This window comes from Salvelinus sp. IW2-2015, unplaced genomic scaffold, assembly GCF_002910315.2.
Source record: "Salvelinus sp. IW2-2015 unplaced genomic scaffold, ASM291031v2 Un_scaffold1724, whole genome shotgun sequence".
Classification (NCBI taxonomy): Eukaryota; Metazoa; Chordata; class Actinopteri; order Salmoniformes; family Salmonidae; genus Salvelinus; species Salvelinus sp. IW2-2015.
This window is the reverse complement of record NW_019943111.1, coordinates 32,733-46,234: the sequence shown is the minus strand read 5'-3', so window position 1 is coordinate 46,234 and position 13,502 is coordinate 32,733.

Sequence of the window (13,502 nt, the reverse complement as noted above, 5' to 3'; positions counted from 1 at the left end):
ACCACCTAACTGAGGAACTTAATTTAACCTCTGCGCAATACCTAGAGCAGTTGCACCCCTAAAAACGAAAAACATTTGTCATAAGAAACTAGCTCCCTGGTATACAGAAAATACCCGAGCTTTGAAGCAAGCTTCCAGAAAATTGGAACGGAAATGGCGCCACACCAAACTGGAAGTCTTCCGACTAGCTTGGAAAGACAGTACCGTGCAGTACCGAAGAGCCCTCACTGCTGCTCGATCATCCTACTTTTCTAACTTAATTGAGGAAAATAAGAACAATCCCAAATTTCTTTTTGATACTGTTCAAAGCTAACTAAAAAGCAGCATTCCCCAAAGAGGATGGCTTTCACTTCAGCAGTAATAAATTCATGAACTTCTTTGAGGAAAAGATCATGATTTATGCTGCAGTAGTTTATGTGTCGGGGGGCTAGGGTCAGTTGGTTATACCTGGAGTACTTCTCCTATCTTATCCAGTGTCCTGTGTGAATTTAAGTATGCTCTCTCTAATTCTCTCGTTCTCTCTTTCTTTCTCTCTCTCGGAGAACCTGAGCCCTAGGACCATACGTCACGGCAAACCGGGCATGAGGGCTCCTTGCTGTCCCCAGTCCACCTGGCCTTGCTGCTGTTCCAGTTTCAACTGTTCTGCCAGCTGTTATGGAACCCCTACCTGTTCAACTCTTAATGATCGGCTATGAAAAGCCAACTGACTTTTATTCCTGATTATTATTTGACCATGCTTGTCATTTATGAACATTTTGAAAATCTTGGCTCTCTCTAATTCTCTCCATCTCTCTCTCTTTCTCTCTCTCGGAGGACCTGAGCCCTGGGACCGTGCGTCGGGGCTGCCGGGCGTGATGGCTCCTTGCTGTCCCCAGTCCACCTGGCCTTGCTGCTATTCCAGTTTCAGCTGTTCTGCCTGCGGTTATGGAACCGCCACCTGTCCCGGACCTGCTATTTTCAACTCTTGATGATCGGCTATGAAAAGCCAACTGAAAATTATTCATGATTATTATTTGACCATGCTTGTCACTTATGAACATTTTGAACATCTTGGCATAGTTCTGTTATAATCTCCACCGAGCACAGCCAGAAGAGGACTGGCCACCCCTCATAGCCTGGTTCCTCTCTAGGTTTCTTCCGAGGTTTTGGCCTTTCTAGGGAGTTTTTCCTAGCCACCGTGCTTCTACACCTGCATTGCTTGCTGTTTGAGGTTTTAGGCTGGGTGTCTGTACAGCACTTCGAGATATTAGCTGATGTACGAAGGGCTATATAAAATAAACTTGATTTGCGTGTGAGTGACTGTGTGTATAACTGTGCATGTATGTATGTATGTATGTGTCACCATGCTCCAAAGCAAAGCCAAACACTAGATTTACTATTTACTAGCTGCTAACTGTGTTTGTGAGCGTGTGTATACATCAAGTTGGTGTTCAAGTTTCAAAGTTTACAGGATATACAGTATAAGGTGTAAATCAGTACAGTGAAATTCTTTCTTGAGAGCTCTTTCCCAACAATGCAGTGATAACAGAAAATAGAATAAAATAAAAAACACACAGTTGAAGAAACACAGGAATGCAAGTATATACAACTCAAGTTGGTGTTCAACTCATACACTTCGCACGCACGCACGCGTATTATATTTCAAAGGTACATGTGGTGAACCAAAACATAAAAACACACAGAAGAATGAGGGACAACAATATGCATGAGTAGTAGTAACTGAATGAGAAGTAGTCCAATAATCATKTTTTTCAAATACTTGTCCTTCAAACCTGATCTTATTCTTCTCTCTTCGCATCAATGACTGCCTGTCCACTCCAAACGTCTTGGGGACAGTAAAGAAGCTTTTAATTGTTCTTCATTGCTTTTAATCTTGGTAAAGGCACCATGGATAGATTGAGTATTTTAACCTCTAACGAGCCTCTACCCCGGGTCCGGGATCACCCCCCACCCCCCCACACACTGATTAGCATAGCTAGCATAGCTTCACAAGTAGATAGTAGCATCTAAATATCATTAAATCACAAGTCCAAGACACCAGATGAAAGATACACCATGAAAGATACAGGATCTTGTGAGAATAAAGCACCATTTCAGATTTTTAAAATGTTTTACAGGAAGACAAAATATGTAAATCTATTAGCTAAACACGTTAGAAAATACACCTCTTTTCTACTCATCAGTTTTTACTACTTAGGTGCTATCACCAATGTCGCTCAATAGATATTAGATAGCCAGCTCAAAAACAAACTTTAGATGACAGTCTAGCATAACATATTCTATGGATCTAGGATAGGTATTTGGTTGAAAAAAAGTGGCAATTCAGTATCATCAAGATACATCAACTTGCCACCGACCATCACAAGACGACTGACTTCCCTTAGAGAAGCACGTTGTATGACCGACATTTACTCTTAATAAAAATATATCTAGATACGACAAGCAATACAATAGAAAAGCACCAGATCTCTGTATTCAGAAAATATTCAGATTTTTCTAAGACGTGTATGACGCGGAAACACATAATCGATAAGTTGCATACACATGTCGACGTTCCAGAGCATCGTTCCAGCAAGATCGCATATAAACGTAATCACGCCAAAGTATATTATCTTTTTCACTAACCTTCTCACGAATTTCTTCCGCTGACATCCTGTCTCAGTTTACAACATACATATCAGTTTGTTCGAACAGGTGTATATTTCGCCATACAACGTGGCTTCCACAGAAAATTCTATTGGGATCAAGCCTCAGAAATGTCTACCGTCTCTTTCAGTGATTAGTTCTAATTGAAAGCTATATATACTTGGACTAAAATACGGGTTGGAATCGAAGACTAATTAGTTTAATCGATCGCCTGATTTACTTTTCTTTATTTCTTACTTTTCAATACAGGTTGCGCCAGCGACTATTAGCAAACAGATGCGCACTAACGTTAACATTTATCGACAGAAACGATTTTCATCATAATTGTTCTTACTGTGAGCTGTTTTCCATCAGTTTTGGGCAGAATTTTCTTGGGGTCGGATTTCTTGTGTGGTCTGCATGCTGGCCTTGTCCTTCGAATATGCCTATTACGATCGACGGGACCCCGAAGTGTCCCAGTTCAGATGCACGAAAGATTCCTCAATCGCACTAACGGATGTAATTGCTAAACGGTTACAATAGCTCTTATATGTTTTTAACAACTATAACGACGTAAACGTGACGGACGAATATAATCCTCTCCTAACCAATTTGAGGAGGGGTCTGCTGTCCATTTTGCGCATGAGCAGCAGAGAGACAGCGGTCTTCTTCGTTTTGTGTTATTAGTGGCCCTGATTGCGCATCGATCAGGCAACGTGATGACGTACTTGATCCAGGAGCGTAGGCAAGTGTCGGTTCTCTTGCATTCTACTGCACCTAAAACCATCCACGGATCGGGGTCCCTGTCAGGAAAAGTGATGTAGAAGTAGTTCTGTACCACTCAGAGACAAAATTCCAACGGCTATAGAAACTAGAAAGTGTTTTCTATCCAATAATAACAATACTATGCATATTGTACGATCAAGAATTGAGCACGAGGCAGTTTAATTTGGAGACCAAAAAATGCTAATGCGGAACAGCACCCCCTATAGTTGCAAGAAGTTAATCAACTTAAATAAAAAAATATATACATATGCTCAGGTTCATTGAATATTAAGGATATCACCACACAATCGCCATATGTTTCAATGCAAAATATGAGCATATGTCGGACGGAGTAAGATGATGCCGACAGACATGGCAGCTCTGCTTCTAGCTCCTAAGCAACTTTGCAGTATTTCGTTTTTATGTGTGTTATTCCTTACATTATTGGCCCAGAACGTTTTTTTTTTTTCTGTTAATACATACAGCCGGAAAGAACTTCAGGATATCAGAGCGATGGGAACTCACCAGCATTACGACCAGAAATACGACTTTCCCGAATTGGATCCTTTGTTCATCCCAGAGGCTGCTCCAAGATGCCACCAGCGGTAAAGAAATATTCGGAGTAAACTTCTAGTCTGACTCAGGAGGCGTGCACACCATCCACCACTTCCAAGTATATTACTCGCTAATGTTCAGTCTTTGGACAATGAAGTAGACAAGCTCAGGGCGAGGAGCTCCTTCCAGAGAGACATCAGGGACTGTAACATACTCTTTCAAGGAATCATGGCTGTCTTGCGATATACGGTCCCCGTCCATACAGCCAGCTGGGTTCTCAGTTCATCGTGCAGACAGGAATAAAAAACTCTCCAGGAAGAAGAAAAGTGGTGGTGTATGTTTCATGATTAACTACTCATGGTGTGATTGTGATAACATACAGAAAGTCAAGTCCTTTTGTTCACCCGACCGAGAATACCTCACAATCAAATGCCGACCGTATTACTTCCCAAGAAAATTCCCTTCGATTATAGTCACAGCTGTGTATTTTCCCCCTCAAGCCGATACCACGACGGCCCTCAAGGAACTACAGTGGAACTACACTTTATGCAAACTGGAAACCACATATCCTGAGGCTGCATTTATTGTAGCTGGGGATTTTAACAAAGCAAATTTGAGGAAAACGCTACTGAAGTTCAATCAACACATTGACTGTAGTACTTGCTCTGGAAAAACACTAGACCACTGCTCCTCCCCCTTTCGAGATGCCTACAAGGCCCTCCCCCGTCATCCCTTCAGCAAATTAGATCACGACTCCATATTGTTCCTCTTTTCCTATAGGCAGAAACTCAAACAGGAAGTACCCATGCTAAGGTCTATTCAACACTGGTCTGACCAATCGGAATCCATGCTTCAAGATTGTTTTGATTATGTGAACTGGGATATGTTCCCACAGTGACTATTAAAACCTACCCAAACCAGAAACTGTGGATAGATGGCAGCATTCGTGCAAAACTGAAAACGCGAACCACCCCTTTTAACCATGGCAAGGTGACTGGTAATATGGTTGAATACAAACAATGTAGTTATTCCCTCTGTAAGGAAATCAAACAGGCAAAACGTCAGTACAGAGACAAAGTGGAGTAGCAATTCAAGGGTCTACAGACAATCATGGATTACAAAGGGAAAACCAGCCACATCGCGGACACCGACATCTTGCTCCCGGACAAGCTAAACACCTTCTTCGCCCGCTTTGAGGATAACACACTGTGTAACTTAATTAAATGACTACCGCCCCATAGCACTCATTTCTGACATCATGAAGTGCTTTGAGAGGCTAGTTAAGAATCCAATAAATACATTTACTCAATATTTTTTTTTTTCAAATTAGCTTTCTCCAAAACATTTGTATATTAATATGGAATATCGGAATCTTCATATTTTTTTTCTCTGATATTTTGGCGACCTCCCTCCAAGTCCCGAATTTAATATCAATGCTTTAAGCCCACCAGAGAAAAATGTAAAATTCACAAAAAATACAATACTTGCCTTCGGAAAGTATTCAGACCACTTGACTTTTTCCACATTCTGTTACTTTTACAGACCTGTTTTTCCCCTCATCAATCTAGCAAAAACAGGTTTTTGGAAATGTTTGCTAATTTATAAAAATGTCAAATTAACTACCTTTGGCAGCGATTACAGCATCGAGTCTTCTTGGGTATGACGCTACACGCTTGGCACAACTGTATTTGTGGAGTTTCTCCCATTCTTCTCTGCAGATCCTCTCAAGCGCTGTCAGGTTGAATGGGGAGTGTCGCTGCATAGCTACTTTCAGGTCTRTCCAGAGATGTTCGATTGGGTTCAAGTCCGGGCTCTGGCTGGGCCACTCAAGGACATTCAGAGACTTGTTCCGAAGCCACTCCTGCGTTGTCTGGCTGTGTGCTTAGGGTCGTTGTCCTGTTGGAAGGTGAACGTTCACCCCAGTCTGAAGGAGAATGGAAGTACCCTAGAAGAAGAGAAAACAAAGAAGTTGGTTCACAGATGATCTTCAGCTCTATTGTGATTAGCTAACCGTCGTTTCCATAACTCCATGATTTATTAGGAGATAATCCTGTGGTTATAGCTACCACTACAGCGAAGAACACTCCCGGGAATAGAGGTCACACACACACACACACACACACACACACACACACACACACACACACACACACACACACACACACACACACACACAACACACACACAACACACACAGACACACACAGATCCTCTGTTGTTGATTGCTTGTGGATGCAAATTAATGCTTTTTCACTTGAAGGACCATTGATTTGAACAAGTGTGTGACAGTCTTCTTGACAAGCTGCCAGCTCTTTGATAGTGGACTGAACCGATGCCCCCTCCTATTCAACCCCCCCCCCCCCTTGTCCCCTTTCCCCGCTGAGCCCCGGGGTGTGGTGGTGTGGTGGTACATAAACATGTGAACCCGATGAACAACATGGGGGAAACAGTCACATTTTTGTCCTACGAGATCCGCGATGAGAAGTTTCTAGCTAGTGTATCCCTATGTCCTTTGACTCTTGTTTGATGTAGTTTATCAGGTCCCAGGCTCCCATGAATATTATGATTTTTTACAAGTTCATTACATTTTTCTTTAGCGCCATCTGCACCTGATAGAGTCTCACGTGCGGAAGTAAGCTGTCTGGCAGTGAGAGACTCAGATTGGGAAGGAGACTAGAGCAGACCCAGAAGTTCTGACTGAACGGATGCACATTTAAGGACCCCAGGATGGTCCATTTACTTTATGCTGTTATAATTTATGCTATGAAATCCTACAATCCGCCGCTGGTTCGTGGTGACCTCAAAATGAGGGATTTTATACAAAACAAAGTAACGAGCGATTGGATAATGTCTTACTACTCAGAATAGCAAAGCCATTGAGGAATTTCCAAAGCCACGTGTGTTTTGGCTCTTGCCCAACCCATCAATTTCTGGGACCAATCAGAACGGTTAGCTTTTCCGTTCTAGAAATCGTTGTGGAGGTACTCAGATCCAGACTCACTGCGGAGAAAAAGCTAATGTCCATGGGCATTAGCTAGACAGTCAGGGAGCATCAACAATTCACATTTTTTGAAAATGATGACAGTGAGGAAATATATTTTCAGTGTGGCCTTCCAGACCTCATTGAAGACCGAATGTGCCCCCCTGGGCAAAATTAGATTGACACCCCTGTTTTAGCTAAATTACATGATGCCCTGTGTGTGAGATACCATTACCATGTCGATCAATGCTTGAATAGAAACCTAGTTCACCCCCTGATTTTGAAGTCAACACAGTCACTACAGTCCCATTAGTTTTCTTTGTAGCCTCGTTTGAATGTTGCGGTTGCGCATATTTGTACGGAATGTAGAACAGTATGCTTTCAGTTAAGCGTACTAGCTCTTCGCCTGTCTACCAGAAGTTGATGCTGTTGCTATGCAACCTCTTGCTAGCTAGTTATCATAACACATGACTAGTTAGACATTTTATGACTTCTGGTATGTTCTTAAATTCCATCTGGAGTGCCAGAGTGCTCTCGTAAATTCAGAGGGTTGTCAGATTGTCCGTTTGTCAAATTCAGAGCGCACATTGGACACTCTGGCCGAGGAGTAGGGTTGATTTGAGCGTTCTGACCTTACAACGGCAGTCAAGCACCCAAGCTAACGTTGGATAGCTTGCTAGCTACTTCCAGGAACAAATGAGACCACTCTGACCATTTTACTCGCCTTAGCAGAGCTAGTTAGGCAGTTTTCATGTTATCCAGAGCATTGGTGACTGTAACTGTGCTGCTGGCAACAATTTAATTACGCCTTTTTGCTGACGTTTACTGATACCGGCCATATTCAATGGGTGTTGAGCGCTCGTAAATTCATTATTGTGTGCTCTGGTACACTCAGACGAGAGTGCTCTGATATCAGAGTAGATAGCCAGAGCCAATTTACAAAAGCACCTGAATGTCCATTGAGAACGCAAAACGACTATACCATTTATTTGAACTAAGAATTACGGGAATAATCAAGTCAATAAACAATGGGTAGTTAGTTAGATAGACTATCAAATTTTACTGGTCACATACACATGGTTAGCAGATGTTAATGCGAGTGTAGCGAAGTGCTTGAGCTTCTAGTTCCCGACTATGCAGTAATATCTAACAAGTAATCTAACAAATTCACAACAACTACCTTATACACACAAATGTAATGGGATGAATAAGAAAATGTACATATAAATATATGGATGAGCGTTGGCGTGCGGCATAGGCAAGATGCAGTAGATGGTGTAGAATACAGTATGTACATATGAGATGAGTAATGTAGGATATGTAAACATTATTTAAGTGGCATTATTTAAAGTGACTAGTGATACCCTTATTAAGTTCTTAAGTGGCAAGAAATTTGAGTCTGTATGTTGGCAGCAGCCTCTCTGTGTTAGTGATAGCTGTTTAACAGTCTGATGGCCTTGAGATAGAAGCTGTTTTTCAGTCTCTCAGTCCCAGATTTGATGCACCTTCTAGATGATAGCGGGGTGAACAGGCAGTGGCTCGGGTGGTTGTTGTCCTTGTTGATCTTCTTGGCCTTCCTGTGACATCGGGTGCTGTAGGTGTCCTGCAGGGCAGGTAGTTTGCCCCCGGGGATGGGTTGTGCAGCCCTCTGCAGAGCCTTGCGGTTGAGGGCGGTGCAATTGCCATACCAGTCGGTGATACAGCCTGACAGTATGCTCTAGATTGTGCATCTGTAAAAGGTTGTGAGTGTTTTAGATGACAAGCCAAATTTCTTCAACACGCTGTCTGTGTGGGTGGACCATTTCAGTTTGTCCGTGATGTGTACACTGAGGAACTTAAGTATAGTTAATATACTGGCAAGTTTGATGTATAAGTAGCCAACTAACGTTAGGTAGCTAGCTAACAACATACCAGTACATACTGCTGTAATGATACGCTATGTGGTTCGTAAGGACAGCGTAGCTAACAAATTGTCAGCCAATATAATGTGTGAGGTAACTTATTTGAAAAGTCATTACTTTATTACATTGTTAACATTTGTCATAAATAGTTAAAGCATACTATATACTCAATTCACGTCACAAATAGTACGGTTAGTATGAGTATTCAAACACAGCTAAGGTTTAGTCCCAAATGGCACCCAATTCCATTTATAGTGCACTACTTTTGACCAGGGCCCATAGGGAATAGGGCGCCATTTGAGACAGGGACACATTGATCCAGACAGCTAGCTAACGCAGCAAGGAAAGAGCACAGCGCCACAATCGTTACAAGGAATGGACCAAGGCGCACCGTGCGTAGAGTTCCACATATTTTATTAAATCGAAACTCACCAAACAAAACAAACAAGCACAAACGAAACGTGATGTTCTGGGCTGCTCACAGGCAGCTACACAAACACAAGATCCCACAACACAATGGGGAAAATGGCTACCTAAATATGATCCCCAATCAGAGACAACGATAAACAGCTGCCTCTGATTGGGAACCATATCAGGCCAACATAGAATTATAATTCCCCTAGATAACCCACCCTAGTCATTGTCACGCCCCAACCACCATAGAGAATAAACAGCTCTCTATGGTCAGGGCGTGACAAAGACACAGGATTAAAGAGCAGAGTTTGTTAGAAGAAGAAAAGAGAGGGGTGGGAGAAGGTAGAGAAAGGGAGAGAGAGAGGAGAAAAAGAGAGAGAGCAAGAGAAGAGAATGAGACAGAGAAGCTGAAAGGAGAGAGAGGTCTCAGTGAGAGCCAGCTCAAAAGAGAGAAGAGAGCGGACAGGGGAAGGGAGAGAGTGAAGAGGGAGAGGTTTCTAGCGTGACCTAAATTCCAAGAGATCCAGACATAATACAGTGGCGCCCACGTGACCGTAGCCTCTTAGTCAAAACAATAACAGAGAGGGGCCCCAGAGAGGGGGGACAGACGGGGGTCCGACACACTACAGTCTAGTCTTGTCATGGCCTCCTCTCCTCTCCCCCTCGCTCCCCTCCATCGCTTTCATTCAGGCTGCTAACTCCTCACAGGTTGTGTCCAACAGCCTAGCACTGAACATGGAACACACTGGGGTTCTGTAGTTCCTGGAAGGAGATTTTGGAGCGTTTGTTTGCAATGTTTGGATAATCGCTTCTGTTTGAACGAGTTACAACTTTATTAGCTCTGAATTGCTTCCATTAGATGTCTCTCTCCTCTTCCACACAGCAGGGCTAGATCTGTGACTGTGAGCTGGGACTCTAAGTAAGCAACAAAATTACCTATTTGCAATATTCTCTTTCTGTTCCAAATATTTTCAATGTATTCATATTGAAAACACAGAAAAGAATATGAAACAATTTGCATAGCCAATACGAGTAACATTCTGACCACACCTCTAGCGTCGCGTGCGCTGCAAAATAAATGTACACATATATATTATTCAATCATTGCACGCACACTGATCGTGAGCATCTGCGTAGCCAGGCGCTGAAATAGAACTTGGTTCTATTTGTGACGTGATGCGCTGCATCCTGCCTCTCCCATCTCCTTATTGGTTTTTAGGAGCATATACCCACGTGGGTGATTGAAAGATGAACTGATGTCCACACTCCGGTACAGTTGGTGGTGGTAATGCACCTTAAAGTTGGTTGCCAACCGCCATATAAAGTCCAAAGAAGAAGAAGAAGCCTGATGGAAGAGAGATTACTAAAATCAAACTCGGGTTACACTTTAATCTGTGGATTAATTGTCGGAGTAGAGGACCTTGTGCATTTCAAGTAAAATAACAACCCAATGTTTATATCCTAGGACAAATTAGCTAGCAACAGCAAGCTAGCTAGCTAAATTGACATAAAAGTTTAATGCTTTTCGACCTGTCCCCAAATGAATATATTTGGTTCAGAGTTCGTTTTGATATTTCAACCTGCGTGTCCTGATCGCATCTGGTGTGGGTGGACAAAATCAACATGCGCGCGAAGGCGCACACGGACGCATGTGTTTAAGAAGAGGCAACACAACCTAACAGGGTATTTTTCCCCCTTAATCATATCACAATGAACTTTTACCAGTTGAATATAAACACCAATATAAGACTTTCTTTAATTACAACTTTTCTGAAATATTGTATTACAATATGCAAATGAAGCGATATCTTATTAAATATGTGCATATTTGCATATACCGCAAATACATTTTTCTGGAAACTGGATAAAGTCAGACTTAATATTTTGGTTTCATTTTATTAAGACACTCCAGGACCGGACATGTATAGAGCAGATTGTGGATATATACTTTTCAAATCTTTCTATACGTAAAATACTAAAGACATGTATGGAAAGTACATTTTTGTTCATATTTCCAAAGAATGTTATCCAGAATAAAATTTGACAAAATATATCTAAGGATAAGCACACACAATTTGGTGAATAGAGATGCTTCTGAAGCGAAGAGAATTGAGTTGGTGTGTGGGAAGAGTCTGACTTTTGGGGAAAACCTCTTAAGGATTTGCCCCTTTTTTTTTATTTTCAAAATGACATACCCAAATCTAACTGCCTAAGCTTTCTGCCAATATCAGATATGTCTATGTCCTGGGAAATGTTCTTGGTACTTACAACCTCATGCAAATTGGGTTCGCTCAACTGTCCTGTGGAAGGGACACCGCTCCCAAAGATAGACCCTTTTTTTTCAATATTTCGCCTAAATGACATAGCCAAATCTAATTGCCTATAGCTCAGGCCCTGAAGCAAGGATATGCACATTCTTTGTACCATTTGAAAGGAAACACTTTGCAGTTTGTGGAAATGTGCATTGAATGTAGGAGAATATAACACATAAGATCTGGTAGAAGAAAATACCACCATCTTTGAAATGCAAGAGAAAGGTCCCAGTTCTAGCCATCACTCTAGTTGTAATTCCGATGGTGTCCACGAGATGGCAGCAGTGTATGTGCAAGGTTTCAGACAAATAACTTGAAGTATGAGCGAGCTACATGACATTTAGTGTGAAGTCATCCAGGTACATTTGGGCAAATCGTTAAGGAGAAATTTTCATTCATATTACATTTTCCTGCAAGAATATCGTCAAATCTGTATACTTGGACGCTGATTTAGCTTTTCCAGTATTAGTAGCCATTTTATAAGTTAAACATTTGCAAAACAACCTGAATATTCTTGTAATTTTTGTCCAAAATGAAAAGGCATGCTGCTGTACAAGGTTAGTAGCTACATTTTACGACCGATACATGGTTCCCGGATACTCCCGTAAAGCCCAGCTCATTGGCTATCTAGCTAGCTTTGACCCCGATTGATGCTTATTTGACAAAGTTAGAGTCATTCAAGTGAAGACCGCCCGCGTCATCAGCGTGCGGTGAAGGCGTCGCTCTCTGACCAACTATGGTGTCCTATAGGATATACTACACCCCTAATGAAATAGTGAAGTCTCGTTACATTCTAGGATCTCTGAGGAATACATACAAATGCCATTTGACTGGTTGAAACAACATGTAGGGTGAGATTTTCACAGATTCCTTTCTTTGCAAATTGAACAACTGGAAACACAAAATTGATCGTGCATGCTATATGGACCTTTTTAGGATAGGAAAAAGGATGTTATATAACAAAACAACACTTCATGTTATCTCTGGGACCCTTTGGATGATAAATCAGAGCAAGATTTCAGAATGTAAGTACACATTTCACCTTCAGAGGTGGATTTATCAAACCTATCACAGTGAAAAAAATGTTTTGTTGTTAGGAGCTCTCCTCAAACAATAGCATGGTATTTCTTTTGCAGTAATAGCTACTGTAAATTGGACAGTGCAGTCATATTAACAAGAATTTAAGCTTTCAGCCCATATAAGACACTTATATGTACCGACATTTGTTGTTTCTCTAAAATCTGCGATGATGACACAAGGCGCTGCATGATTTACAACTGTCTCGTGACTTTGACATTTACAGGACCAATGCCCTGCAGAGACTGCAGTCGATATCTGTAGTGGAGGTTTAATATCCGGGTGAATGGTGTTGTACCAAGCATTTCTCCGTGCCCCGCTGTCCAAAAGAGCACATACCTCCATGTCGTACATTAGTAGGTGGATACACATTTTGGGACCTGTGCCTTTGACACCGAGAACAGCAGGTGTGTTTTGGCCTTCGGCGGAATTGGGTGACTCGGGTACTGCCCGCAGCTTAGCTGGTGTCCTTGGTGATGGACAGCTCCGTTTCATGTGTCCAATGCCTTGGCAGTTGTGACATCTGATTTTGTTCCAATTTGTATTTTTGCGCTCACCAGTCTTTGGTTTGTGTGGCTTGAAGCTGGATTTCGAGGTTTCTGACTCCGCTCTACAGGTGGTGTCGTCCAACTCTAGCCTTCATCTTCACTGTGGTCGATGCATTCCTGCAAGGTATCTGCTCTGGCTCTCCGCTCTGCAGTCCGCTCACAAGATTGCATTAGTTGAGTAACACTGTTAGCTGCTCCCTTGGTGGTTTCGTACCTGTGGGCGACATCGTATGCTCGTGCCAATGTGCGTGGACACTTCTCCAGTAGCTTCTGCACAATGCCGGCGTCTCTCATGGCGTTAGTGAAGACCTCCACACTGATGGAG